At 45.5% G+C, this 26813-nt stretch overlaps 1 long non-coding RNA gene across 1 annotated transcript in view; it reads left to right on the top strand.

The window, feature by feature from the left end:
- The first annotated feature begins 478 nt into the window (after nucleotides 1-478).
- The window catches only part of LOC146798547 (uncharacterized), a 106882-nt gene continuing 80547 nt past the window's right edge, over nucleotides 479-26813 (top strand). Inside the window, exon 1 of the long non-coding RNA XR_014969182.1 lies at nucleotides 479-1036. This is a non-coding gene — a long non-coding RNA (uncharacterized LOC146798547). The remainder of the gene's footprint in view (nucleotides 1037-26813) is intronic.

The following is a 26813-nucleotide window of genomic DNA, read 5'->3' as shown; positions in this document are numbered from 1 at the left end:
ATATTGTCAACTATAACGTGTAATGGGTAAACCCCGCACAGTTATGTAAAAATTCACAGATCTGATAGGCAAAAAGAATGAAGCTGTGTCTATCAGCGTGTGGGAAACAAGGTCAATAAAGAAGAGAAAAAAAAATATAAATAAATAAATAATATACCACTGAGGAAACCGAACAAGCTGTGCCTATCAGCGTAGAAGAAACTTGATAGGCATATAGAATGAAGCTGTGCCTATCAGCGTGTGAAAAACAAGGTCAATACAGTCACAACAGAACAGAATTCCACTGAAGAAACCGAGCAAGCTGTGCCTATCAGCGTAGAAGAAAATGCAGAAACTGATAAACAGAAAACAAATACTTTTACTTGAGGAACAGCTCACAGAATTAGAAAAAACGAGCAAGCTGTGCCTATCAGCGTAGAAGAAATATGCAGAAACTGACGAACAGGAAACGAAATTCTTTTACTTGAGGAACAGCTGACACCATTGAAGAAACTGCTGAGAGGAATAAGGAGCCACATGGGCGCTCTCTCACTGAAGGAACTCCTCAGAAGAACACAGCCGCCTTGGAAACGGAACACGCTTCAAAAGTAAATATAACCACTCCACTGATGGTGTTCCCTCACGGCGGAACTCTCAGCCATGTGACGGCCACACCTCACAAAGAACCGGCAACTCCGAGAAATCCAGGCTCAAAAGTGCAAGTGTGGAAATGCGCAGGCAGATTTACGCTAATCAGGAAACAGATTTTTCGATTCGTGTGAGTGAGGAAACTCCACACAGCAGCGCCAGACAAGAAGCAGAATGAAAAAAATGTTCCCAAAAGCGCGGAAACCGGAGTGGCAAACTCACTTGACTCGTGAATCGCAGGTACCGGACCTCCACACACAGGAATCTTCCGGTACTGTAATGAAACTCCTTCAGACTGGAACCATTACCCCAACAGGATGGACCGAGAAATGCTGAACAGCAGGGGATGGTGGTGCACTGCCCCCACGCAGCGTTCGTCGCCAGTGTTATGAAGATGACACAATCACAGGTAAGACACAAATGTTTATTATGTCACCACCAACTCAGTCCAGAACCCTTCTGTCACCCAACCCACAAGAGGCTGCAATAGAACGTTGGGAACAGGGGAGGGTAAAACCAAGAGGGAGGAAAAGAAGGGGGTGGGCGGGACAAACCACAGGTTACAACAGTATTCTTCTACCACCGAGATTTTGTTTTGAAGACAAAAGTGCCAAAAATTCTTGGCAATCTCCGCTACAATCCGGGAATTCGTCCCCCTAGCTTGTTCACATAGCGTACCCCTGATACGTTGTCCATGCGAAGCAGGATGTAACAGTTCGTCTTTCGTGGTGGAAGACAGCGGATCGCAAAGGAGCCTGTCAGGAGTTCCAGGCAATTTATATGCAATGAAAGTTCCTTCTGTGACCAGCGGCCGCCAATGGAAATCTGGCCGGAGCGGGTTCCCCAACCCCACCGGCTGGCATTGGATTCTGTCACTACATCCGGGGTAGATCCGAAGAGTGCTCAGCCTTTCCAGGCCCCCATGTGGTCCAGCCACCTCAACATCCCCAACCTCGCCTCCTCGAAGAGAGGAATTTGATCCGAGTATCCGAGGCCTTTCTGGAGATGTCGAATGTTGAGCTGGTGAAGCGCCCGGTAGTGAAGGGGACCCGGGAAGATCGCCTGAATTGAGGAGGCAAACAGCCCCACAATCCGGGCTACAGATCTCAATGACACACTCTGCTTGCGCAAAATCAACCTCAACTCTCTCTTGATAGACCTGATCTTCTGAGCTGGCAAGAGGAGCTGACAACTCCTTGAGTCGATCAGAAAACCCCAAAATTCCATTGATTGAGTTGGAATTAAAATGGATTTTTTTGGATTCACAATAAAACCGAGACTCTGTAAAAGAGTAATCGCCCATTCCAGATGGATCATCACTAGTTGAGGACAACGAGCCATGATGATGATGTCGGTCAAGTATATAATCAGACTAACTCCTGCGCTCTCAATGATTCCACTACTGGCCAAAGGAGTTCTGTGAAGCCCCAAGGTGCTGACGAGAGACCGAAGGAAAGGACTCTGTATTCCTAACACACTCCCTGCCAGTGGAACTGTTGAAAACATTGATGCAGTGCGTAAATGGGAACAGACAGATACGCATCTTTCAGATCCAGACGGACCATCCAGTTCCCCTCCTGAAGGAGGTCACGTAGAAAATGGATGCTCTCCATCTTGAAATGTCTATATACTTTCCCATCCATTGAAATCCCTTAGATTTAAAACTAGCCTGGATCCACCCCCCTTCTTCTCAACTACGAAGATGCTGCTGATGAAGCCCCGGGGATGAGGGCCTGTGGCCACTATGACCCATTTCTTTATGAGAGAATCTAACTCTTCGGAGATAAAGTCCGGATCTTGTCGGGAAAAATACATTTGGGGTGGAGGAAAAACCTGATTGGGGGAATTGTAAAGCTCTATCTTGTACCCCTGCACTGTTTCTAAGATCCATGCATCCTGCTAGATCGTGTGCCAATTGTGCAGAAAAAACGGTATCCTGCCCCCCAACATCACTTCTGTAGACACAATCAGTCTCACCTGAATTTCTGGTATCTTGGTGACTACCCTGATTTCCTCCGTATCTGCCCCTCCGAAATCTGTTCTTGGCTCGACGGATCGGATAGAAAGAGGAGTTACTATTGTAACTGAAGTCCTGGTAGCCTCCTTGTTGCTGCTGGTACTGACCACGCGCGGCGCCTTGGCTGTAACCACGGCCGAACAACCGCCCACAGTATCGTTCGGCCTTGCCAAAAAACAGGGCAGAAAGCTCGTTTAAGGGATCCCTAGGCCTTATCCAAACCACTAAAATTGGCTTCAAACTTTGTCAGCTCCTTGAGAAAGGGTTGGCCGAAGAGGAGGCCCTGAGCAAGAGGACCCGATTTGGAAGAGGAGAGCTCTGCCAATTTAGGATCGAGTTTTAGAAATATTGAGCGACGTCGTTCGATGGACATAGCGCAATTCGCGTTTCCCAGCTAACAGACTGCCGTTTGCACCCATCCATTCAATTCTTCTGGGTTAATAGCCATTGTGGACTCCTTGGCTCGAAAGCCCAACTCCAAAATCTTAGTGAGGGGACCTGTCAAATCTAAAAGTTTGTCTTGGCATGATCTCCATGCCCGGTCTATACCCTTTTTAGGGTCCTTGAAGTACTTTTTAGGATATGTGAGCATGGAAGGATCCACCTCTGGCGTCTCCGCCACCTTATCTGCCAATTCAGGCCTTGGGCACTCCGATCGGAGTCGCGCTCTCACATCCTTGTTGAATGCCTGCCTAAGGTGAGACTGAACAGACTCAGCCACCTCTGGAGGCGGAAGCCAGGCGGTGGAATTGGGATGAACTATCTCTGCCAGCTCAAAGGTTAGGCGCTTAGGTTCAGAAGGTGCATCAACATACCGCTCTTTCCTTATGATTTTGGAGGGTCTAGGGGTCTCCTCCTGGTCAGAAGCTTGGTCCGAGGAGGTATCATCGCCATCTCCCTGAGGTAACTCAGTAATGGTTGCTTCCTTAGAGGAAGTACGATAGTTATGATCATTAGACATTGCTTTGGCCAGCTTTGCAAAGTCTGCTGCATGGGGGTTCTTGTATGCTTTCCCATTGGTGTTAGGGTGACTGCCGGAGCTGGGGATCCAGCCCTGTTGCTGGGCGTAAGTGCATAAATGACGCTTCAGTGGCTCAATGGCCCTCACCAGGGCCCTATTTAGAGAGTGCTGGACTCCTGCATCTAGTGCCTCAACAAGCTCCTATTCCATGGACCCAGACGGTTCCTCCTCAAAATATTCCTCCTCAAAATAATATCCCGACATAATGGCACACTTTAGTGACACACTTTCCCACAGGAGGACTGCCTGTCTCACACAGGAAGGGTCAAGTTACACAGGCAAGGTCTGTAACCAATTGCAACTGCAATTCAATATCGGGGAGTGGAGAAACACCAGGCAAGCCAATACTCTCATGTGCAAACAGAAATGTTTTAAACTGTTTTGAAAAACGTTATTAAATGTGGAGTGAGGGCTTGCCAGATCCACTCTAGGCAGAGCCTATGCATAAATTATCCAGCCCCAATCAAATTTATGAAAGCCCGTCACCGGGAGCCTGGTGCGAGCTAGTGGGAAAAGAGCAATAAAAAGCGCTGTTCCCGCGCTCATTCAAACCCGAAACAGCTTTGTAACGGGCAAAATGGCCGCCGCGCATGTGCAGAGCAGGCCGCCCGTCAAACCAGAAAGAGGACTACGCGTCTGAGTGGTGCGTGTCCTCGCTCCCGTAATCTCCCTCTCCACGGAGACTCAATGCGGGCGCAAATGTGCCCGGTCTGGGAGGCAGAGCGCTCCCAAGGCATGAGCGTTACAAAAAGAAGGTGAATAAACAAACACACATTAGCGTAAAAGTGCTCCAATGAACAAAGACGCGCTGCAAAGCATAACCAATTGAATAAACAGCAATAAACAAACAACAATCAATATAAATACCCCATAAGCAACATCCAATAGAAGAAAAAATAAAGTAATGCACTTAACTGGCTGCGGAGCAGCAAAGAAAGAGGACGCTGTAATCAGGACTGGAGTTTATATAGGGGATACTCTATGGTTGGTCATGTGACACAAAGTGTATTCATGGGTATTGAAGTATTTTGGTTACTGTATTTTTATTGGCTGCTGAGAAAAATATCAGTAAAGAAATGAGAAGCATAATCGGAGCCTCCGGTCCTGACATAGAATCACAGGATGTTTGAGCTTCCTGCCAGACTCGAATCTGGTTCCCCAGCTTCAAAGTCTCTGCTCTAGCCGTTAAGCCATATTGTTGAGGATAATTCAGTGCTGGTCAAAATAAATACAAAGGCAAATTATTTAAAGATAGTCATATGGAAATCGAAAAAGGTTCTGCCCCCCCCCCCCTCCCAATTAACCAGGGGTTTCAGGTGGGGTAGGCAGCGAGAGGGAGTCAAGCAGCAGATGTTAACACTCTAATAACGGTCAATTAGAATGTGAGAATCACTATGATCAAAATCTACATAAAATACCACTATATATATGAATATATTTAATATGCATTAGTACATGTGTTAAACAAAACAAACAGTAGTGACAGATCATCACCATTTCCCCGCTCTGTGGCTCAAATCACACAAAATATTTACAAGTCCTCTTCATGACTGCATTTCAAATGTCTGTTGACTTCTGCTGCTTAACCCCTTCCATGCTCATGACGGAACGGTTCCGTCATGAGCATCGGTTGAGCTGTGCTCATGACGGAACCGTTCCGTCATGGCCCTGCCCGCGCTCGAACCCTTCAGCACCGCGGGGGAATCCGCGCAGCGCTGAAGGGGTTAAGTCAAGACTCCTCTAAGTCTTTGTTATAAACTTGATAAAATCATGACCAGATTACATTGTCCATAAAGTGCTGCAATCCTAAAAATCGCCCTCATCATAAAATCCATCCTCGTTATAAAAACTATGTATTAGATTGTTTGATTTTCTTCTGGAACTTGCCCCAGTTCCTTTAGCTACGTGTTTATAAATGTTACCCCCCTGCAGACCAATGGAATCGAAGACCCATGTGGTTACAGCTTCTCTGCATGTTCGAATGTTCATATTGATGAATATGTCTTTAAAAAATATCTTTCTTTCTTTAAATAAGTTCGTACATGCACAGAGAATATTTGGTAGGGATTTGTGTTTGTAGTTGCACAATCTGCAGTCTTGATTTTGATGCTGGTATTTCCAGGAGGGGATCAGATTCTTTGTTTCCCACATAACACAGAGTAAAGTCATAAATTAATTTTTTAAAACGGTTGAAAAATAACCAGAGGTTTCCTGGTATCATTTTACTTAATCACTGACCAAGCGTGACATCTTCGTGATAAGCTGTTTTCATCTGTTGTGTTAGACAGGAGTTTTTTTTTTTTTTAATTGACATGTTTTTATTAGGGTTTTGCATGTATTGCATTACAAGTAACAATCATCATTATAAGCGTAAATTATTGTACCATAATATACCATAACATCGTGGACCTTTAAGAAAGTTAGAGTGTGCGTGTGCTGTAGTCCGTTAGCTGCTGAGATCTCCAGTGGTGTCCCGAGAGACTTGTCTTCCCAGTGGTCGGCTCTATCTGGCCCCCATGTATATCGTCCTGGTCGTGCCTACACCTTCCGTCTCGATCGGGGTCAGCTGCACCTCCCCACCTTGGTCTGAGCTGCGATCCCTTCCTACCTGGATTCCCTATCATGTCATGTAACTAAAACAACGGTGTGTAAACCGCTAACTGGGGCTCTTGCTGCCTACGGGGCGGCTTGGGAAGGGCCCTGGAGTAGGGAGGGGCCTCGAAACTGGGTAGAGTAGGGGAGGGAAGGAGGTAGTGTGGGAAGTATGGGGGGGAGAGAGTGCGGGGTCGGCAGATGAGAAATTCCCGTGGTAGATTATGTATGGACTGGTGGTAGGTGTATGTGGTGTGCTCTGGGGATCCCTGGGGGGGGGGCGGCGGCGGGCCCACCACTTGGCACGAGGCGGGGGGACCGGGTTCATACTTGCCCTCATGCCTAGGCATGTTACCTACTAGACAGGAGTTTTGTTGACAGGTTAATTACTTTGTTGAGAGTTAGTTTCCCCATGTCTGAGTTCTAAATTTCTTTGGCAGAAAAATCCTCTATAACCTGGGTTGGGTAGCAGCCCCAGGAACCTTGTATTTTATCCTCTTCCTATTTCTTTCCAGCACAGGTACTCAATGGAGTCGGTTCTGGATGCTCTGAGCCCCCCAAATAGTTTAATAAAAACACCTTTACTACAGAATATTTGATTGGCCAAACCAAACTCGAGTCAGACTTGAGCCTGTGATGCTAATTGCTGAACGAGGAAGATGTTTTCATAAACTTTTGTTTGGATGTTATTTATAATTGAAATTTCGTGATATTTCATAATTTCGGTACGATAGGTGACAGAAGGCATTAATTGTGCCAACAGGACGGATAGTAGGTAGCTGTAGGATGGACAGCTTAATTTCCTTTTTAATAATTTGAAGCCATTTATGAGATTTTGGGCTTAGGACCTAATTGCTAAGTGCTGCTGCGTATAACTCAGTTTTCTCTCAATTTTAAATCTCAGACATGTGTATGAGGCAACTGTCTCGATTTTTTTCCTGTTCAGAAACCAGGGTCAGCACTTGTTGCAGATTGACTTTTAAAAAACACTCTAGTACACTCTTCTGGCCGTTCGGTGTGTGCTGGAGATTGATTCTGCAAATTAGTGTTTGTGGTCAACACCAAATCAGCATGTCTCGCTCTTAGGGTGTGAAAAGCATTTACCCAAGGCCACCGCACTTCACAGCAGTGTTGGTCATCAGGATGAATTTAAAGGGGCTACACCAACTGGTCTTAAGGAACCACCTCCTGATGTGTTTCTTCACTAGGGCCTTGAGACCCTCACGGGTAAGTAGCGCGCTTACAATTCCCCTGTTTGATTGATTGATTGATTGAGGATCCAGTCCTCTTGACTAAGGTCGTGGCACGGTAAACAGCCCTCACGACAAATCCATCACCCTGCATGCAATTACAACACGGTTGTTACAACAACGGCGTTGTAACAACACATACCATTACCCTGCAAGTCGTAACAACGACTTGCGGAGAGGGGAGAAGGTGTTGGATTTAAAATCCAACACCTTCCCTACTGTCCGCACAGACTAGAGTTGTAATAGTAAATTATACTATTCCAACATCCAGCGCCTCCCTCCGCAAGTTGTTGTTACGACTAGCGAGGTAATGGTGTGCGTTGTTACAACGCGGTCATTGTAACGTCTGCACTGTAAGTGTATGCAGGGTGACGGAATGCGTAATAACAAGGCATATTCTCGTGGCACTGGTCTTGGTTCGGAAGGGGAGTCGCTGCTTCGACCTGATGAGAGACAGAATGCACTACATTAGCCAGTCAAGTGCAGTAGGCGAGAACCATATCACCTGTTATATTCACAAGAGCAGCTTCAGGCACAACAGGAAGTCTCATGGCTCTCGACATGAGGGCACAGTCCATTCCTCTAGTCAGAGATAGTTCAGAGGCTCATTAGAATAAAAAAAAGAGCATCTGGCCACTTACGGGATGTGGATTTGGCAAGTCCGGACTTCAGCTTCTTGTTGACCTGTTCAACAATACTGATGCTGGCAACTACAATAAAGTCTCTGATCCACTTGCAGAGCTGTACACAGCTCTCTCATTACCTCATTATTAAAACTGAGATCCACGATCTGACTCCAAAGAAACTTGAAGGTGGAACTGATGGATCAATTCCTTCAACAGCAGTTTGATTACCATGAGACTCTCATTTCTCGTGGTCGGATATGCTTCCACCCAAAACGAAAATATACACTCTACAAATAAGATGTAGCAGAGCCCGTTACACACAACCATTTCAACAAAATCAAGTTGCATGCAATTGAAAGTCCCACCTGATCTTCCTATACCTCTCATGGTCACCACACGCCTTCTGCCTATATTTGGTGACATAAATTCTCAGCAATGAGACATAAACTGGTTGAACTAGAGCATCTTAAACAAACGCATCATTGCGTCACTCTCTATATGAGTTGGGCTGAGAAAATATCTAGTCATAGCAGGCAACATAGGATCTGGCAAAACATGCCTCCCGTCTGTTGACACCCAGATCTCACCCTGATTATTCACATACCCTGCTCTGACCCACTCCTCTAGCTCACTTTCCAGTGCTTCCTCGTGATCTCATCCCCTGGATCAGCAACAGTCAACAAGAGGTTCTTAGAAACATAATTTTCAAAATCATTTGAATGATCTCCATTGAAGGTGCCAGACCAAGAACGCAGCATCTGGCTACTTCATTCGCATAGCAATTGCCAGCAGTCACAAAATCACATCCACTCTTGTGAGCTGCACACTTCATCACTGCCATTTCAACAGGCAATTTCATATCCTCAAGCTGGTCTATAACATAGTTCTCATTTTGGATGGGGAAGACAAGGAAATTCATGACACTCTTCTGTGACCAAAACTGTGTGAAATCATGCACCATGCCAAACCCATATTGGCTAACAGTGTAGATGGTAACTCTTAAATTGTTGGACACAACCGACACTTGTGAGAGCAATCTGTTCCACCACCTGTGCAGAGGTTACATTGCGCAGACAGGAGGGTTCCACTATACCCTCTAAGGTGCAAATGGAATAGGCTGCTTTCAAAATCTCTTTTTCAAAGAGCTGTCCAAAAACAAGATATAATCGGGCTCATCCAGAGGGATGTTATGAATGTTGGGTCTTGGCTTGGTACACAATTCTGTAATATCAAGACAGTTGTGGTCAACCCCATCATAATTTTTATCAGTTTCAGGTAAAGCAAAAGTGTGGCAGGATTGAGACAAGAGCACTTCCACAGAATGAGGTTCTCTGCGACTAAGATAACCTGCTCATAGCTGATCAGTCTGCTATTGGTCATGTATCAGGTTCAAGTGCAAGTAAGCGAGACCTCCACAGAGTGTGAAACCAATACTGTAAGAAGTTATCCCATTACTGTGCCCTCACATTGCTGGACGCTGGCACCAACTGCAGCAACTGCCTTTAGACAATCTGGCAACACAGCAGCTACTGGTTCAACAGTGACAGATAAGTATGCTCCAACATGGACTCAATTCGAGGGGTAATTCAAGCAACCAACTTTGGTGAGAGGTTGTCTGGTGCGTTTGTGAATACTCTGCATTCTGTTTGATGGTTATTCTCAGTGGCTTGACATCTTTGATAAGGCCAATATATTTGCCAGTATAATCCCAGACTTCCTCCTTCACAGAGTTCTTTAGGTCAGGAGAAATCTTCCTTTGTCCGAACTGAGAATAATTCAACAGCTGACTTCTGTTTGCTCAGTTTGAAATCTGCATCCTCATTATGTGCCTGAAGCCCGTGCCATCCAGTGTACAATAGGTCACAAAATATAATTTGCAGACAAGATACCTGCTCAATCGATTGACTGGACTCATATCACATATTAAAAACTGATGGTCCTCCTCAAGGGGACTTTAACTGAAATTAGATTCACAATATGCTAGTTATGAATGCTTACAACTTGTACTTGTTTTCAGAGAGGGTAGGTTTGAAACCTCTACAGTTCCTACCGTACAGCGAGTAGAACTGGTATCAATACGACGCTCTCGAAGACCAGGAACTGTTGGAAATTGTCAGAGCTTATGAAAGTGTTTTCTTGAATTTTAGGGTTTGGATTGACATTACATCTTACACCATTTACATTCAGCTGCATCAGTGGGGCTTGGGGCATGTTAGGGTTCTGGGGTCTTTACATTAGCATATTTGACGTTGGCATTGCATTAATATTTGACAGCCTATTCGCATTTAATTAGGATTTCACCTATATTCCCGTTTCCACTGACCCATCTTGTTACAATAAGGGCATGCAGTACTCTTGTTCAGCATCGCTATGTCTATTCCTGAATTCGTATCAACTGATATCCCTCGTCCTTTACCCTGTGGGACACCATTGTCATTCTGCATCATCTTACCACCACCCTGTTATCAACTTCCTGCATTCCAACACCAACACTAGAACCAGAACCTGGATATGCCATATACAGGCCATTCTGTAATCCATTTTATGCTAACTTCGTCTAAGCCAACATTAATTTCTCCTTGATTCTCTTCTGTCTTGTTTCAAAATCTTCATTGCAAAATTTAGCATATCGAAGGATTTCATCCAGAGGCTTCAACTGCGCAAAAATCTCATTACACTGAATATACAAGTTAATCTCCAGGTGTAAACTAAGAAAAAACGGACACACAAAACTTCCTAAATTCACCATTTTAGGATTTTTGATGCCTCTATGCTGACAGAAAGCTTGAATAAGTCTCTCATAATAAGCATGCACATACTCTTCAGACTCTTAGGTAATTAACGTTATTTTTAACCAGTCAATCTCTTTCTCTGGCACCTTAGTTTTCAGAACATTAATCACCGGATCATACTTAAAAATTACAGTGGGAGAAGAGTCATTAATTGGAGCAACCCTCCATGGCTCCTCATTCACCCACTGCACTGACACCCTATATTCAGCCCACTAATCCCTAGGAACAGCAATGTCAAAGAAGGTATTTACATCCTCCCAAAGCACCTTCAAAATGTTCACAAACCTGTCAACCTCAGTGTACCGAAGGCCAAGATTTTCTCTCAGTTTTGGGAATTGATTTGGGAATATGAAAAGAACACCATGATTCCAGGGTACATGCAAATATCCACCCCATGTACTTCTCTCAATGGGTATGCTCTAACCTCTGAGTTGCTTTTACTGGTTTAATCTTCTGGCCCTCCAGTGTCATCTGCCTTTATCTTTTTCTGTTCCTTTTGAGCCCACAAATCCCATATCTTTTGAGCAACACTCCACTTTAAAATTTTAGCAATACATTCCCTCAAATGCAATTTTAATCCGGGTGTTCACATATTCTTGAGACATTCCTCACTCATAAACATTCTAATATTTCTCTTAAGGTTCTGACTCCTAGACAAGTCAACCCCAAACTCTGCTGCTACTCCTACCAGCACCTCATCAATCTCTCAGGCACCTTTAGCAGCTTTCCTGCACAGGAACAAAAGTTCTTACTTGTTGTATCCATCTGTAAACTCTAACTCCAAATTTCTTTAACAGTTTCTACAAATGTTGTCTTTGTCCTCAAAACATCGAAGGCTCTTCTAGGACCATCCTCCTCTGGGGTTTCTGGCTCAGAACTTTCCTCGACCTCCACAACAGGCATACTCACAATGGTGCTGTTATTGTTTGGGGTCTTGCTCCAGGGTCCATAGCATGACCAGTGCCCAGTATAAAGGGGACTATACTAATTGTGGGAGTGGCTTGGGCCGTGGCACTGGCAGTAGTACTCAGATTTACTACTGGTTGGGCTGGTGTAATGGAAGCAAACCTCCCTCAAGGAGACCTTGATCAGTGAACATACTTGTACTTCTATTTGAAAATGGATGGGAAACATCGGCCTGCCTGATTTCCTCCAGCTGGTTGATTTCCCCCTCTGCTTAACAGCATTATATGGCGTTGGTAGGGAAGCTAACAGATTATCCAAAAAGTCATCACAAGAGCCACTGTCCCTTGTCTCATCCACATTTTCGTGATTTCCAACCCTCTATCATACGTTCTCACTCTCTCTTCTGTCGCGTTAATGTGGGGTATATCCTTAAAACCCCATTTATATCTTCTCATGCATTCAAAGCCTTGTATTGTGCAGGTTTGGTTGGGGGGTTTAATTGAATATAAAACAAACTCGCCTCAAATACTCAATTATTCTCAGATTAAATGTATCATGTGGAGAAAACTGCAAGGCCCCTTTGTTTGCTGTGATCTTATTTCACTGTTTGATCCAGATACATCAGTGTAAACCATCCTTGGTTACCATGTAATGTGTGGGCATGTCCTTGTAAGGGGCTTCTCACATTCATAGACAAGTATTTTCACATCATTGCTAAGTGAAGCTCTCCATTTCTTGAAAAATGTAATCTTTTCCCTCTGTACGACGTAACACAGAATCAATAAACTTAAATTCAAATAACCAGGAATTCTCAGCAAATCACAAAGCAATACACAATCCTAGCATCCAATCTCAGTGTGACACCACTGAACAGACCAATAGAAGTGCAACACCCTGTGACACACATTGCAGCACCTCATAGCAGCTCTTATTCAACAGTAGTCAGCTTCACAATAGCAAATTATAGAAAAAGAATGATAACTCTTATCTGTTCCTCTAAAGAAACTTCCAAGCCAACATTCATGTTAGAGGGAAATAACACCCTACTGGCGCTATCAAACACACAAAGTGAACTCTTGGCCCAGTCGGAAATCACCATTTGCACATAAGGATTAACCAGACACCAATCCCAGTTAGTATACCCTCACAACAGAAGTTTAATAAGACCCTATCTTTTGTGTGGCCAATAGCGCTTCACTGCAAGACACTACAAACCTTAACAGGCAAGTTACAAATGAATATACTCAATACCTATCCCAGGATCTTAGACTACGATGTGTCAAATAAGCAAACTTAAACTCTTGCAGCAAGCATGTTTCTCTTCATAAGTACCGGTAATATACACAAAGCAGCATTTCCAACCGTAATCTTGACACAGAGCCCATCTCGACCCAAAGGGACACTCTACTACAAACACACTAGCTCATCAAAACCACAAACACCTCAACGCTCACCAAAACACAATTAAACATGTATAACACTAATATACTCACGCTCCTAGGACACAGCAATCGTTTCAGGAACACAGAACACAGCCAATTCTCCATACCAGACCATGGAGCCTCGGGGACACCAACTTGGCTGAGGCAGGTTCTAAATCCTCTGGGGCAAATTACATCTCTCTAAGCCTCAATGAATGAAAACCTTCCTCTACTACCATCTGAAGGAGCGCGGGATGGGGTTTGCAATGTGCAAATCATTTTTAGATAGTCAAGTACAAGCTCCACATGACTGAATGGACTTTTGTCTCAAATTGAGACATAACATAAAAAAATCAGTAATGCATCAATAACAGTGAAGCCCATTTGGCCCCACAAGGATGACTGAGAGTAATGCAGTTGCCAACTAAGAAGGTTTATTAACAGATTAGCAAAGCTACAAATTCAAATCATTCAAATTAGTCACAAGTCATTAATCACCTTACAACAGCATTGTGTGCTATAATCTAAAGCAGGTCAAAATAATAAATAGAAAATAAAGATATTTAAAGATAGTCATATGCAAATTGAATAAGGTTCAGTTCTCCTGAAGGGAAATTCCCTAACACTAAGCTGGGGTTTCAGATGGGGTTGGGGGGAAAGTCAAGCAGCAGGTGTCAGCAAGTAAGGCTTAAAAGTGGAATAAAATGAAGGTTCAGTCAGACAAAGAGGAATATGTTTGCCCAAGAGTTTAATTCTGTGAGCGGTTCAAATAAGCATGGAGTCTCAAGAGAGTGGAAAGGGGCATCTGCTCTCAAAAGAGTAGATAGGAACATCTGAAACTAACTAGCTTGGCAATACACAATGAAACACAAGATCTCTAATTTAAAGTACAACTCCTGACAGGTCCCAATAGGTGGAGACCAATTAAAAGTCGCCGTTTCTTGATAAGGTGACTTCGCCCTTCTTCCCAGGCATTGCACAAAGGTGGCTCAAAGCAGCATGGCCTTCAGGAGATACCTTGCACAGAATCATACTTTTATGTTTAAATTTGTTTTTATTGTTAGAACAAGAACCAAGGCATTCCCCTTATGATTACACACCTATGTCTTGCTGCATCTGCTTCATGCCTCTTGAGCAACATTTCTGTTAACAACTCCCCTCCCAAAACCCTCCTCCGCCTCCGGGTGCTCAAACAAATGTTGTATTCTGAAAGCCTTAAAATGTTGTCAACATGCCCATTGAAGTGCACCCAATGGATCATTCCGGTGGCACCATTAAGCGTATCAGGTGTAGGTATAGGGGGCAGGTTAGCTCCGTGAACTCCTGAAAAAGTAATTTAAGACCGCTGTGACACTAAGAAACCTCAAGAATAACATCTCTGGCCCAACTCTTCTTCCCTTAAACAGAGTGATCCAGGCAAAACGTATAACATCAATCAGCTACGGAAGTGAAGCTATGAGAGGGAGAGATGCAGAAACTCTGGATCGCACAATAACAAGAGCAATTCAAATGATTTTTTGGCTACCAGGATATACATCTCAAGCACAATTAAGGCTGGAGTTTGGGATACAAAGGCAAGAGTCATCAAAAGCTGGTTCAAAATCAAAAGGGGTCCACCTGACTCACTAAACATGCATCTGTGGAAAGAACTGAACACTAAGGGGGCATGCCCAGCCCGATGTTATCTGGACGACTCACTTAACCAACGGAGTCTGCAGGAACTTTGGGAGGTACCAGCGACCGTTGCCAGCTTAAAAGAAAATAGTAAATAACCTGAACAAAAAGGAATCACTCATACAGGACAAAGCCGCCCTTACAGAGCGCGCTCATGACTGGTTTACCTTGCAGACCTACAGCAAGGCATCTTCAGAAGCTTATCTCCTTACCAGCTTCTCTAGAGCAACAAAAGATAAATTCCTGAAATCCCGCCTAGGCATACTATCATCTGCATACCACATGCCGCCTTGGGTACGTCCCCCAAAGCCAGCAATTTGTGCTGACTCTGCGGGGAGGGGGAGGAGGAGGAGGATATAGGGCACCTACTGACTATATGCCACAGGTATACCATGCACTTTAAATGTCGTGCAGTAGGCAGAAAGCCCTCTCCAACCCCGTTCTTCCACGTTGACCAAACTACCCTTTCTAAATACCCAAAGCCCTAATGCATAACCCTATTGCAAGTCTTGCATTTATCATTACACTCAGTATCCAGCAATCTCCAACAAAGGCATTGCTCCTTACCCTACAATAAGATTCTCGTAAAACAGCACTTCCAGCACACAGCACTTTACCCTGTTGCAAGTTAGGCCGAACACTGACACCCGTCACCAATATCTAGTAGATGCCGCACCTGCTGCCATCACTTCGCACCTTTTATCTGCATGAAGCATTCTTCTCAGCTCTGCCCCTCTATTCAAACTGCTGCTAGGCACCAGACCAACGCTGCTGGGCACCTTACGGTACCTCTCAAGGTACTCACTGCTCCATAGATTTACGTTATAGCAAGCTATAGCCACAGCTACCTAGCTTTCAGCTCCCCCTAGCACTCCATGGCTATGCGTACATTGCCTTACTTTATAGCAAAACTGCAGCAAGCAGACGCTCTGCAATCAGCATCTCTTTTTGTCGTAAGACAAGTAAAACACTTATGGCTTTTAACAAGAATCCTGTAGAAATAAAAACTGCTGCCTTGCATCCTGCACTTTACTCTACATTCCTAGCCTGCTCGATACTTAGTTTTTTTGCTGTTTAATACTACTTCTGGGTCACATTTTATCGCAGTTTTATTGTGTTTTAACAACGATCTATTTTAAGTCACTAAAAAAAAATAATTCAAAAATGAAATGTAATGCATGATTGTAAAGGTTTTAATTAACTGTACAATAAACTCAACTTCATAGAATGTGTACAAGTGTCCCTCGAGAATCACACCCCTTCCAGCACCTATCACTACGATACAAAACCAGTATGTTGCGATTTTCATCATGGTGTCCATACTGGAAGTGTTAGAGGCAGTGTGTCGTGCCCAGTAATAAATGTCTTGCCATTCGCCTTGGGTTAATTGCCTACCTATCGCCTGCTCCCACCTGGGCTGTGCGGAGGATTTCTGTTCTTGCCTACTATCCCTAAGTAACCCATACAGTTCAGTGATTAAGCGTCTGTCTGTGTCCTTACTCAGCAGTCACCTCTCAAATTTTGTCAGGTGGAGCTGCGCTGCCTCTCTCATGGCTGGCTGCGTTAGCCAGTGCCTTATCTGGATATCACAATATCTCTCTCCCTCTGGTATCGAAAGTTCGTCCTGCAGGGCTTTGAAAGGGATGGGACCCTCCTCGTTGAAGAAATGCCCCCCCTCCGATCGGTACCCCGGCTGCTGCCAGATCCTGAACGTGGTGTCGTCCAGGCCCGGAGTGAAGTCCCCATTCCGCACCAATGGAGTGAGAGGAGACGGAAACGTTGTGAACCCCCTTTGACTCGCCACTGTGTCCCACACTCTCAGTGTGGGTGAGGAGACCAGGGAGACGTAGAGGTTAACTGGACGATGTATGCAGGCCAGAAATGGGACCTTCCACAAGGCCGTCCTTGCCAATGTCCTGTCCATAAAAAGCCATTTCGTTTCGGACTCTGGACGAGACCATTCAACCAAATATCTGAGCTGCGAGGTCTGAAAGTAGTGCAACAAGCAAGGGATCCCCAATCCCCCCTCCAAAGGAGTACGCCAGCTGCGCTCACGGCACATCCGAGGGCGTTTGCCTGCCCACACGAAATTCTGAAACATGCCCTGCAACATTCGAACTGTTCCAATAGGAGTATGCAATGGAAGTTCTTGAAATACATTCAGTATCTTGGGTAGGATTGTAATTTTTAGGGTGGCGACCCTTCCAACCCACGACATCGAATACAGCTGCCACTGCACTGAGTCCACCTTCACCCTCTCGAGTAATTCCCGATAATTCAGGGTCATCACTTCAGCAAGAGACAGGGTGTGCCGGATGCCCAAGTAAGAAATGGACATCGGGGCCCACTGAATCGAGAATGCCTGGGAGAAATGTTCCATAGTTTCGGGGGCAACCATAAGATATAAAGCCTACAATTTGGAGAGGTTTATATGGAATCCCAAGACCACCTGGAGCTGTTGCACCTCCTCCAGAAAGCTCAGAAGTGCCTTCCTCAGGTCATCTAGCGCAACCAGTACATCGTCGGCTTATAGTGTGATAAGGTGTTCCTCCTCCTGAATCGAACTCTTGTCACTCTCATATTGTCCCTAACCCTCTGGGTGAACAGCTCCATGTGGAGCGAAAATAACAAAGGGGTTGGGGGGCATCGCTGTTGTGTGCCCTGGCGTATAGTAAAGTGATGCAAGCTTCGACTGTTAACTCTTATGGAAGAGGTTGGTATGCCGTACATGCTCAAAACCCAAGCTCGAAATCTCTCTCCCAAGCCGAAATATGCCAGCTTCTCGGCTAAATCTGGCCAGTGTACACGGACAAACGCTTTCTCAGCGTCGATGGAGACTAGCATTACTTCGCGACGCAAGCGGGTAACCTTATCTATCAGGTACAAAATCCTCTTAGTATTATCCACACAGTGTCTATTTTGGATGACTGGTCCGGCTTCACCAGCCAGAGAGGTGCATGGCAAGCCGCAAGTATGCCTATAACCAACTTCAAATCAACATTTAAGAAGAAGATAGGCCGATAGGATTCGCACTGTCTTTTGTCTTTACCCGGCTTTGCTATGACTGTTATGGAGGTCTCTGCTATAGAAGGAGGAAGGGTGGCCGAGTCCGTAGTAGAGTTGAAGACCCTGGTGAGGAGTGGGGCTAAGACCTTACAAAAGGTCTTATAGAAGGCCACCGGGAATCCGTCATGCAAGTCTTCAGGCATGAGATAGCTGAAATTACCTACTCTACTCTGATCGGAGCCTCCAGACTGATGGCCTCATCCTCTGTTAAACAAGTCACCCTGGCTTGCGCCAAGTAGGTCCTAATGCCCGAAGGGGAGCGGTCCTGCGGCGTGTATAGGTCCGAGTAAAAAGACTCGAACCTTGCTGCCACCTGTTTGTCTCCCGTAACTAGAACCCCCCCTCCTCCATCTGCAAAGTGTCAACCACAGTGGCCTGTTGTTGCCCCTTGAGTTTGTTTGCCATTAGCCTGTCGCATCTGTTTCCCCTATATAAAAGGCGTGTTTGAGGCGTAAGAGTGCATATTCTGCGTAGTCCAGGTCTAGCCTAGCAAGTAGTTTTCTAGCAGCCTAAAGTTGTCTCCATACTCTAGGTGCCCCGGTGCACTGGTGAATACGTTCAAGCTCTCGCACCTGCTGCTGAAGCTGTATACGCTTATCCCTCCTGTTCTTATTATCAGAGACCGAAATGGCAATAAATTTCCCCTGCAGTACCACCTTCATTGCATCCCAGACCATCGAATTTCTCAACTCTGGGGTATCCTTAACCTTCAGATAATTCTCAATTGCTCTTCCTATCTGGCTAATTAAGTCCAGTCTGCGGAGAAGAGTCTCCTGTATATTCCAGCTTCGAGGGGGGTCTTGCCTCGTGGGAGGAAAAGTGCTAAGAGGACCGCAGAGTGGTCAGACAGCGCATGAGGCTCTAACCCCACTGATGCAGTCGCATCCTGTACTTTACGGGAGCCCAGGAAATGGTCGAGTCGGGCATGAGATGTATGTGCGTTAGAATAGAAGGTGTAGTCACGAGTAATAGGGTGTCTTTCTCTCCATAGGTCCCGCAGACCCATCTCTTGAAGCCAAAGAGACCCCCCCCCCGCCGCCCCCTGTTGCTGAGAGGAGCAATCTAACTCATTGTGGAAAACTAAATTCAGATCTCCCCGAGTATCGGCCAGTGATCCTGTGTAGACATGCCACCGCCCTATGCAGCAACCGTTCCTGGCCCTCATTGGGGGCATAGGTGGAACCTATTATCAGGGAATGCTGACCAAAGTGGATTACATACCCCAGCAGGCGGCACTTAATTTCAGCGTTTTTTTTTTTTACCCCACCAACCCTCGAAAGGGGAGTGGGAAGAGCAGCCCCACCCCAGCCACCTTACGCTGCAGAGAATAGGAAAACTGCTGAGGGAACACTCTAGATGTAAGTATATGCCAATCACTAGTTTGTAGGTGAGTCTCCTGAAGTAAGAAACATCAGCCTGGGGTGCTCCAAGTACGAAAGTATAGCCCGTTGTTAAGCCCTTTGACATTGAGGGTCAAGACCCTCACCACCCCCCTCATTGATGTCATAAGAAATGCTGCCCATTGGGGCCATCCGCCACTAGCCCTCCTGACCCCCGACCTCCCGCACAGCCCCTACGAGAAACCCCTTGCCCGCCACCTGTACCTTTACGTGATATATGACTTTGTGATAAGCACCCGGAAACAAACCCCAAGTCAAAAACAGAAAACAAACATTGTCCCTGGATTGAGGAATGGGGGGAAAAGTCCAACTCCTATCCAGTGAAATGAGTGTTGAAGGGGAACCTGACCATCCTCCCCAACTCGCACCGTGCCTTCCAACCCGTACCACCTGCCCCCCCAAGATTCAAGTGGCTTTTCTACAGACGGGTTCTTTAGCCAAAGAGTCCTCCGCTAGCTTGTCCAGCAGAGCCCTCCCCTCCTACACGATGACCTCCAAACAATGCCTGGAGCCCCCCAGACCAGTAGCCACTTGTCTCCATCTCTGGTGCCCACATGCACGACTGGTCCTCTTCTCTGGACCAGGGTGCTCCAGTTCCTGGGTATCAATCTGTAGCAGTTCACACGTCTCTGCCAAGGAACGGAAGCAATACAGTATATCCGGCCATAGAAATTACCGCAAGGTTATACTGCACTTAAATATATATGGTTGGCTGCTTCAGAAACAACCCCGGAAAATAGGTTCCGAAGGCTGCAGAGGGGTTCTGCTCATGCAGGAGCACCCTCTCACATAAAACCCAGCACCCTACCTTCAGGATTGATAACGCCTGCCATAGGGGTGACTGATAGGTTTATGTGTGCAGTGATTTAGAATAGATATAGTGAACCTATATCTAAGAAAGGGGTGCATGCGCCACCTTACACAGGCTGCAGTAGCAGACCTGTGGTGTCAGTTTGAATGGTCTTTCAGGGGTGGCATAATACATGCTGCAGTCCCTGGGAGGCCTCTGGGGTACCGATGCCCTGGGTACATAGTATACCATATACTGGGGACTGACTTGGGTACCCCAGAATGCAATCTGGAGTGTACATAAAGTACATGCAATCAATTTAGAGGAGAAAGCAGCTAGACTGGGGTCCTGGATAGCAGGATCCCAGTCAGTCTAAGTCGAAAACATTGATACATCAGCAAAAAGTGGGGGGACCATAAGAAGCAGATCCTACTCTCCTACAGAAATGTCAGTCTGAAGGGTGACCCCATGAGTAGGAAATCTTCTTATCCCTCAAAAGGGCCATGACCGGGCGGAACTCCCTCCTCATTTGGATTGTGGAGGCCACTAGGTTGTGAAACAACTGCAGAGTATGCCCCTGAAACACTATTGGTGATGACGATCTGGCCAACCACAGGATCCACTCCTTGAGGGGGAAGCTATGAACACATGTAAGATATCTGCTGCATGCGGTTGTCCTGGACCCCCGCAGCCCACTCTATGGGTTCTGTCCAGGTGGATCTCGGTTGCCAATGTGTCTCCCACTATCTGGACATGTAGGTTTCGATATCCCCTTTCTCCCTTTCCCGTGGGTCCCCTCTGATGTTGATGTTGTTCCTCCTCGAGCAGTTTTCGAGATCCTCCGCATGAGCCTGCAAATTCAGCTGCTGGTCCGTGAGCCATATTCTTGCCTGCTGCAGTTGCTTGATTTCCTCATCCTGCGAGCTCTCGTGGCCTTCCAACGCATCCACTCGGTCACCAATGTCTGTTACTTCTTTCCGAATTGCTTGTAGTTCACTAGTAAGGTCTGTCTTAACCTGTTGCAAGTCCCCTCTTGAGGAGAACAGAACCTTGTGTAGGGGCTAATAACCGGGGCCTACAAATCCTCTCCGGACGGCGAGACTGCTCCGCCAACCGCCCCATGAGTCTCCCCATCCTGGGTGCCTGCAGATTTTGTGAATATGTCTTTGAGGGCACCTCCTATCTTTACACGGGCTGACACCATCAAGGCGGACCAACCAAACCCACCACCGTCCTCCACTTGTCGAACCATTGGCCCTCGCTGGATCGCTCCACTGCTGTCTTTCCCCTCTGTGCCCCCTGCACCGAATGGGGTGGGGTATTAATGGACCCCGATCTCCGGCCCCCCCACCACTCATTTCCTGGTACCGGTCTGCTGCTCGCGGCTGCCGATGTTGCTTGGGCAGCCCTGTGCACCCAGTCCAGCCTGGTAAGTCCCACGCCGGTATCTTTCTCACATTCAGGACCGGGCAGACCTCAGCCACATCCTCTCCAAGTCCGTCTACATGGGCGGGGGCGGGGATCAGTCCGGTCCTCTGAGATCAACTCCCCCCCGCCAGGGGAATCTCACTGCCTTTTCCAGGACCCCTGGGGATTCTCTGTACTCACAGGCTGTGCGGCAGATCCAGATGCTCACTGCGGCTGCCACTTTTCACTGTGGCCACTGGGCTCTCAGGGCCTCCGACAGGAGATTCTCTGTGCCTACAGGTTATGTGGGTGAGCCTACAGGCTCTCTGCAGACACCGATCCTCGCTGTGGCCTCTAATCTCTCTGGGCCTCCTTCACAGGGCCTCCGTCCTGGGCCCGATGTGCCCCCCAGGCCCGCACTTCACCACCAGCACGTCCCCGTCTCGGTGGGGGCTCCTCGCCCTCCATGCCGGATCCGCCCGCCTCAGGCTCGGTGGGGGCGACCCTGCAAGCCTTGGAGGGGTTAGGAGTCAGGCTAATGTCTCCTGCTGCAGACGCCTTCAGAGCGCCCGATCCGCCCCACCTGGGGAGTCTGCCTTGAATGGGAATTACAGATCTGGGCCGGCAACATCAGGCCTCCACCGCTACCTTCACGCCGGATCCCAAGCAGATATCCTGGTCCGCCGTCTCGACCAATGGGAGACCCCGCAATCCCTCAGCTTCTCCGGACACTCCTCTCTTCGTCCCTGCCACTGCCAAGCTGGGATAGCGGGGAAGCCGGGGGGGCACTGAAGATGTTGAGTCTGAGGTCCACGTCCTACTCGGTCGCCATCTTGACCATGTACCCAGAATGGTACTTGAAGGTTAGGCCATACCAAGCACAGGTGCATGAAACTCATTTTCCAACTACGGTGAAACTAACAATAAAAACAGCATTCATAGATATTTAAACAACTGAAAAAAATCCTTAATCAAACTATAGCAGTTTAGACCTTGGCTTCTGAAACTAATAAAAGGGTGAAATAACACACAGCAGCCAAAGTGCAATTTTAAACATTAGTATGAGTTGTCAAACTGAGGCCTAAATTTACTATTGCTAACTTATCTTTAACGCACCCCAAGTTTGGTTAACTATAACGTAAGTTTCATTAACTATGATCAAATTCAACATAAAATCACACTTTATCTATAAATATATATAATATGCATTAGTACGTGCTGATCAGACAGAAGGTTTGGACAGTATTTTCACAGCACTCTGTCGAAACACGCTAACACGCTAACACTTAATGATTGTAGGGCTCCACAGTTGAATTTCCGGTCCCAAAATGATATGTTACACAATACCCTTTTTTCTCCTCTTAATCACACGTGTTGCTATCGTATGGAGGGCTGGATCCTTCTACAAGGTTCAGGGGAGGTCGTATCCTGCCACCCGATTCCACCCAAGATTAATCGTTGCGTTGTTTCTCTTATCCCCTTATTATTGCACAACTTGTATGTTTTTACTGATAAGATGTATATTTTATACCGAGGACGTAGCCGAGTACTGACATCACTTTTTAGCGTATTGTTTTTATATTTGTCAAAGCAAGTTGACATTCAATCACCGCAGGGCTCTATGGTTGATCCTCTAGCCCTAAAACTATACACTGTGCACATGCACTTTTTTAAAAATGTTTAATCTCATACGGTTTTTTATACAATGGAGGGTTGGATCCCTTTATAAGGTGGGTCAGGGGGTCAAAACCTGTTATCCGACCCCATCTAAGATACATTTCTACGCTGTTTTCTTCTTCTTTTTTATTGTACTGGTTGTATGTTTTTATTGATATGATCTGTATTAACTTTTTAAAAGGTGGATCCAGGTAACTGTAGTTTATACTGAGGGCAAAACACAGCATCTGGATGGACCATTTACTATATCACTTTTAGTGTATTGCCGTATGATACGATGCCTTTGTATTTGTTTTATTGGTCTTATCAATGTTTTTTTTTTCTTCTATTGCTTTTATGACACTGGATTTCGAAAAAAGCTTCATTGTTGAATTAGTACGTGTGTTAAACAAAAGACAAATGTGTCACCAACAGTGTGGGAAATATAATAGAGAACATGAATGGTAGAGTAAAATATATGCTGTGTTGGGGTTGAGATTAGGTAGGAGAAAGCAATCAACTTTGAATAATAGTCAAGATAGGATAAAATAAGTGTGGACTAGAGTTTCAGTGGCCCGTGTACTAAAAAACATTCAAATATTGCAAAGGTTTAAATTTGAAAAGTGACAGGACTGGGGAACAGTAGACAAGTGCAGTGAGAAAGAGATGCCCAGATTACCAGCAGATGGACAAAGTAAAAATGAGTGGAGAAGATAGCTGAATGGGGGCTTGGAGCAATGGTGGGATGTAATCAGGAAGAAGAGATTTTCAGTTGTAGATGGATATAAGAAACGTTCATCTGTTTATCTGTAGATATCAAGACAAAAGGCAGGAGGATATGGTATTTTGGATTATGCAGGAAAAGGATATTCAGAGGTGCGTAACGTAGGAATAGAGGTGGTAAGAAAGGTTAAATGAAGCAATGAGAGGGGTGAAGTATACCTAGGGAGGATAAAGGGCAAAGGACCAATCCCAGGGGTACTTCAGTGAAGTGGAAATTATTACGGAGAAAGAATTAGTTCAGGAAATTGAGTAAGATCTACGAGGAAGATAGGAAAAAACTATGCCAGAATAACAAAAAAGTACAGGGTGGCGAGAAGAATCGAGTTGTCCACTGTATCACAAGCAGCTGAAAGATGTAAAAGAATATGAAGGGAATGTAGTTTAGATTGATGGTCACAGTAATGGCGATTACAGACAACAAGAAGTACAGTTTCTGTTTAGAGGGCAAGACAGCAGCTGACCATTAACGGGAAAGTAGAGAGTGTTAATCAAGGAAGGTTGAAAACAGGTGGTGCACATTGCATTTCAGGAGTTTGGAAAGAAGAGGGATGAGGGAGAAGAGATATAGGACGGAAAAAGAGCAACGAAGGACTATAAGTGTTTCTTTAAAGAAGTGGTAAAATAACTGTTTAATTTTCAATACATTTGTTTTACAACAATTTGATGGCCATTATCATCTGGCAAATACGTCAGGGAAGAGGTATGAATAGAAAAAAATAAGGGGATAGAAATATACAGAATTATAGCTGGGTTAAAGTGAATTACAGGGATGTTTTTCACAGATGGGTTCTGGTGACATCAAATAGTCATTGGGGGCAAAGTGAACACAACCCAAAATACTCTGGGCAATAAGGAAAAAGAAAAGAGGATGATTTTTATGATGTGAATATTAAGAATGGATGCAGGAGTCCATGTTGGAACAGAGAAGGAATGGGGGACTTAAAGCAGCAGGCTCTTAAAAAACAAAAAATCAACCTGAAGAAATGTTTTTTTCATCAAGAAAGGCTTTCACAAGATTGGTTTGTCAACCTGGTGAAAGCTATTCTTAAAGAAAATGTCATCAAGAATGGTTTGCTAATAAATAATCACCACAACCATTTTCTTCAGGTTGGGTTTGTGTCGCAGTCACATACAACTGCCCCATATCCGCCTACACCCAATTTGTAAATCCTTAAAGAAACACCATCATCTTCAGCACATGCCTGATGAATTCCCAGTCAATCAGGTCAAATTCCTTTGCGTCGAGAGAAACAATGATCTGCTCCCTATTTGTCCAATGGCTATCCGACATTGTGCCTTATTTGTATTGTCTCCCACTTGTCTCACATAGATAAAGACCACGTGGTCCAGGTGCCTGAGGGCTGTACTGCCTTTTAAGTTCTAGCGGTCAATATGGACTTCAGTAATTTAACGTCCACATTTACCAATGAGATTGGGCTTTATGAAGGACTTGTCAACTATTAATGAAAGCATCACTTATGTCATTGACGAGTCACCATCGCTGATTGAGATATCTCATCAAAGACCCTGAGGAGTATTGTTCAATAGCTGTGACATGAAATTCTTGTAAAAGCGTTTTGTAATGCAAAGTAGGCCCAGTGCCATAGCCAATTTTAGGTACATGACTTCCATCAGCATCTCTTCAGTATAAAAATTGGTAACTCTAAGCCTTATCGATCAGATTCAGACTGTCTTTATAGAATGAACTTATCACATGTGACGTCCTCATTTACCTGTTTTTTTTAAATTTTATATAGTGCTCCTCATAGTGGAAGCATTCAACATTTTCCTTTGCCCTACAATAACATTTTCTGTCTTTAGTTTCAATTTCTGCAGTATGGCTTTTGCACTCTTAGGAGCTTTGCTATGGGTCTGCTCTCTTTAACGAAGTGTTTATCCAGCTTTCAAGTAGCTCTCGGAGTCACTACCTTTATCCATATGCTCATATTTTTTTTTATCTTTCCCCGCCTCACCTAAACCTGCCCTTAGCATAGAAACTCTCTTTTTATAGAGATATGCTTTCTCATCTATTAGATGCCCCACTCACTATGGCTTTCAAAGTGTCCAAAATGGTTGCTGTAATCACCCCATTATCATTCAAAGTAAGGTAGTCTTGGATGCTCTGACCCTCTCTTTGATTGCAATTAAGTTCCAACCTAGGGCCATATATCAGCCTAGGCTGATTGTTGTGGAGGGAGTACAGAGCGCGTTCACTTCCTGGTGGTGCCATTACGGGGCGGCCATTTTAGGGGGTTGACGCTCCAGTCTCCTCTGAGCCTAATCTATTTAATCCACTGTTGCACCGCGCAGCGGCACGCGCAGCGGGAGCACCGTAGACGCGCCCAAGAGGCGCCTAAGAGAAGCCAGTCTGCGCCAGTCCGCGACCGGACGCCTCCAGCTCCAGTTCCCGTCCTCAGTTCCGCTGATTTGTTAGGTAACCGTGTTACTTACAGTGCTCCATTGCTGCACGCATTTCGTTCTACCCCTAAAGCTGCTTGCCTACACTCGGTCTTGCCTGTAAATTGGAAGGCCCGTTGTAAAACCTGTGACTGGAGTGCTTCACCTCCAAACTCAGGGAAACATCCCCTCATGTATAAATGGAAGATGTTTCTCCTCAATTGCCGATCCCTTCCAAAACACCATATTGAACTAGCCATGTTGATAGAAGATCTTAAACCTGATGCCCTTTTTTTTACGGAGACTGGCTTCAGCTAGATGTCGATCCTACAATTGCATGGGCTACCCCCCAAGGCTATACCTGTAAACGACTGGACCGTAAGACAGG

Source organism: Triturus cristatus, chromosome 9 (assembly GCF_964204655.1).
Source record: "Triturus cristatus chromosome 9, aTriCri1.1, whole genome shotgun sequence".
NCBI lineage: Eukaryota > Metazoa > Chordata > Amphibia > Caudata > Salamandridae > Triturus > Triturus cristatus.
Note: the sequence above shows the minus strand (reverse complement) of the source record. Positions and strands in the feature narration are given on the sequence as shown.